The 4,484-nt window shown below is 44.2% G+C and overlaps 1 pseudogene across 1 annotated transcript; it reads right to left on the minus strand.

The window, feature by feature from the left end:
* Positions 1 to 855: 855 nt before the first annotated feature.
* On the minus strand, positions 856 to 3,893 carry LOC104595987 (putative receptor-like protein kinase At5g24010 pseudogene; annotated as a pseudogene). The gene has a single exon (XR_016080743.1). The product of XR_016080743.1 is annotated as a putative receptor-like protein kinase At5g24010 pseudogene (transcript).
* Positions 3,894 to 4,484: the final 591 nt, after the last annotated feature.

Below are 4,484 nucleotides of genomic sequence, written 5' to 3' on the forward strand. Positions count from 1 at the left end.
AACCCGCCAGCCCACCTCGCAAACCGGCCTTACCCTAGGCAGCCAACTCAAAGAAATTAGAGTTCCTCAGTCGAGGATCATAGAAGTATTCCATACCTAACCATGACCGAGCACTGCACTCCTCGACTTCAGAATTGGGGGAGTGGTGTTCGGGTTATGGTTGAGCTGGCCGAGGATGCCATATGACATCCTCCATGGCTGTCCTCTCTCTCAAGCCACATCAATGTCATGCATGGTGGAAGAGCACGACTAAGGATTGTCCTGCACGAACAAGGAAGCAGACTCCGTTGGGGAAGAGAAAACCTCCTAAAGACCTCGATGGATGACCTCATCCCAACAACCCCAAAATCCTTATCCATCTGGAATACGGACGCCCAGCTATAAATAGGTATTCCCTGCTCGAGGTAAGGGACTTTTTGAGCAATACTCTTTGAATACCTCTATGCCTAGTCTCTTCGGCCCGAACCAGCACTGTTATAACCTCTTCGGTTTGGCCACATCTTCTTCTGCCCAATTGACTTGAGCGTTAGAATACCTACCTGGGGATTAACTCCTCGGTCCTTTAACCTTTCTCTTGCTTGTAGATCTTAGTGTGCGGTTTCATCCTTCCACCTTGGCTTCATCCAATTAATAGGATTATCTGATTCTGTATGGTTTGTAACACCTCAGATCGGACAAATATCAAGTTGTTTGTCTTTTCTTTGTCATGTAGGTTCTGTTGATCGGTCTTAGTTGGTCTCTATTATTCTTCTTAGGAAAGAACTCTTTCGGATCAGGTTGGCACAACGTTATAAGCACGTTAAATTAGGCTTACCTGTATAATATATAAATACATTCTGTAACCGAGGTTGTGTATGATAGCAATCTCATTTCCACAAGTCTTTCATTCCTCTTTTATACAGCCAAAAGAGTATACACAGTTATACATTCAATTGGGGCCCAGTTTGTTTCTTGGATACATGAAGTTAGAAAGAAAAGAATTACTTAATTCTAAGAACTGGAATGACAAGATGTAAATTGAAAGTGGCAATAAATCAATAACCATGGACTGTCGTCTTCAGCACCAATGCAGGAAAGGAAGATGAAGAAACAACTAACTGGGACTCCAAAATGATGTATGGGCACGTCTGCTCCTGAAACATCACATTGGAATGGGTAACAGTGTTTCTTAATATGATTTTCAAAACTTGATCATCTGTTCACTGTCATTCTTGATGATTGCCTAGTGGCTATCCTTCATAACTATCTGCCTTCATTGGTTATCAACTGTGAAAAAACTTGGCTCGTAATTACCTCCGAATTCCCATAACTGTCTTCTTCAATTCTTACATTACTAGAAGGAATACGTGGAACAATTCTAGGTAATGGGAGATCAGATGCATGAGTGATGCTGTCCTCGTGTGGTTCTCTGTTTACAGCAGTCTGCTGAAGCTGTAGTGCATATTCCAAGTTCCACAGCACATCACCCATTGTGGGCCTATCAACACCATACTCAGCCAAACATTTCTCTGTCGTCTCTGCGAATTTCCTAAGAGAGTTAGGGTTTATATCAACCACCAGATGGGGATCAATGATCTGCTCAATCAACCCTTTCTTTTGCCATTTCATTGCCCATTCAGCTAAGTTAACTTGCTCCCTTGATAGCAGGGGATCAATGGCCGGTCTCGCACAGAGTACTTCAAGAAGTACCACTCCAAATGAATAGACGTCTGATTTATCAGTCAGCTGCTGCCGTTTAAAATACTCTGGGTCCAGATACCCAAAGCTACCTTTTACAGCAGTGCTAACATGGGTCTCATCCAGACAGGGGCCAGACCTTGAAAGGCCGAAGTCAGCGACCTTGGCGACATAGTTTTCATCAAGCAAAATGTTGGTTGATTTAACATCGCGGTGGATGATTCCCTGAGTTGAACCTGTGTGAAGGTAATGGAGGCCTCTGGCTGAACCAATGCATATCTCAAGCCTCTGCTTCCAAGACAAAGGTTGAAACTCTGAACCATATAAATGGTTCCTCAATGGCCCCTTCTCCATATACTCGTATACCAGTATCATCTCCGACTGCTCTTCGCAATACCCAATCAGGGAAACGAGATGCCGGTGGCGAATCTTCGACAGAACTGTTATCTCTGTTTGGAATTCTGGAAGGCCCTGCCTCCCCGGTACACCTCGCTTCACAGCAACTCTTGTGTTGTCTCTGAGCACTCCCTTGTACACCATACCAAATCCACCCGTACCGACAACCAATTTCTTGTCGAAGCTCTTCGTTGCATACTTTACTTCAGCGAAAGGAATCTTCAAACCAAGATTTAAGTTCCGAGCAGGGGATCCACTGAGAGTCCCTTCAGATATCTTGCTGTAGGAACTCCCTCCATATAAATCTAAGGGTGACCATACCCCAGTTTCATCCGGTTTTAGTTGTGCTTTCTTCTTCTCCCTGCATTTCATTCTGAGCAAAGTTGCAGTTATCAGAAGACATATAAGAGCAAATCCTCCGACTACCGCTCCCACCACAACCGCAACATTCGACTTCTTTGACTCAGTCGGCGGAATCGAACCCTCAACATTCGCAAACTTAATGATTTCTACTCCGTTCAGTAAAGCATTGACGTTTGGGTTGGCGCTCAAATTGGAAGGGCCAACTCTTATGAGCAGGGATCCTGAACTATCCGAATCGACGGCACGGTCAATGTAATAAGGAGATGCCAGAAAAGGGGCCATATGGGAAGATATGTCAAGATCTTGCTGCGCATAGTAGTCATAGATATATACGTTGAAATACAGCAAGTAAAGCGAGGTGCTAACAATATCGCAGAAATGGAACCGGACCAGGTACCTAACACCACCTGGACTCACCGGAAAAGACCATGTTATATTGAATTTCATAGATGTACTCGAATTAGGTATATTCATCTCTTGGGCAGTCATGTAGACACTATCCGGAGCAATCTCTTGACTGGCTCCGTTGCTCTGGTAATTAGGCGGTTGAGTTCGAGAAACGGATTTGGCCGCAGACTTCAAAACGAGATAATCGTCGTCAGGAATCCAAGTTCTCCACAGAGTGTCATTAAAAGGTGTAACTTTTTCACCTCCAACGTTGATCCTGTGAACAGTCTCTAAAATCTGAGACGTTAAATTTATCCTTCGCGCCGAACCAACCAATTCGACTTGCGCGTCAGTAATGAGATCCGGGGGAGCAGAGAAGACTTCTATGGCGTTTACAAATCCGAAACTTGGTGTGTTCGCAGGAAGGAACGCAATTTCGAACTTCCCACTATCTACCATCAATATGTACTCCTTTAACACGGCAGTTTTGTTGTTACTGCTGTTGTTAGGGACGCTAAAATTGCTCAGAAGCAGAGACCCATTCACATAAACGTTGAACAGAGCAGCACTGAGGTCGTATTTCTGAGAGGAGAAAGGAAAGAAATGGAGACGTACCAAGTGAGTGGTGCTGTTCTGGATTTGGAATTGGTAGCTGGACAACCCAGTAAAAACTCTTGCCGTTTGGTACAGAGGTGATGGGCCCTGAGATGGGCTTGCGTCTGAGACCGAAACCGAGCGAGCTGCAAAGAGAAAGGCTGACCCGGTGCTCGTTGAATCTCCGACGAATTGTCGGGTATCGACTGCAGTGTTTGTGTTCGATCCGCAGTCGAGTAGATAATTATCCAGAGGAGTGAAGTCCGGTGAGACAAGAGGAAAAGATGAAAATTGGAGAAGAGAAAGAAGAACGGCGAAGAAAAGTTGTTTTTTCTTCTCCATCTTGAGAGGAAGGATGTCGATTAAAGAAGAAAGGAGAAAAAAAATTAAGATCTGTATTGCACCAGAAACACAAAATACAGAGAGCAAATGTGGTCATTTAAGTAATCATCATCACATTTAGATAATGACGATTTGGCTTTTAGACTTCACCTTGATTAAATGCTATTCATGTGAAGTAGATATTGACTCGGTCGGAGCGAGTCGCCACTGGAATTATGATATTTGTTACGGTTAGCCGGTTAGGAACCAATTCGGGAACTACACCTCACTCACTCACCAGTCAGCAATCAAAAAACATTTATATCATAACACGGCACTTCATCTGGGCTTTGTGGGCCTGGGCCACCGCTGGAGTACCCGTGGGCCGTGGCCGGTGTTTGCAAAGAGAATGATTTAGGGCCCGTTTGGGAGGGCTTTAAAATTGGTTGATTGAGCCGCTTTAGAGAAAAAAAAAAGTCAATTTCTAACATGGCCTAACGGGCACTTACGAATTAACGTAGTGGCGCTGGGGGACGGCATAGGATAGGATTAGGACTGATTACCCATCAAGAGTAAATTAATTAATAACTATTTATAAATGCCGGCCGGATGAAGCTGCTGGCCACGAGCACGAGCACCAGACATCACCATCATATATTTAGTTTACTTTTTCCTTTGAAAAAAATAAATAGTTTGGTGTATTTGCGTGTTTGCCAACACTTCACTCGCTGGTCTGACAAATTGTG

This window comes from Nelumbo nucifera, chromosome 1, assembly GCF_055504915.1.
Source record: "Nelumbo nucifera cultivar China Antique chromosome 1, China Antique-T2T, whole genome shotgun sequence".
Lineage (NCBI taxonomy): Eukaryota > Viridiplantae > Streptophyta > Magnoliopsida > Proteales > Nelumbonaceae > Nelumbo > Nelumbo nucifera.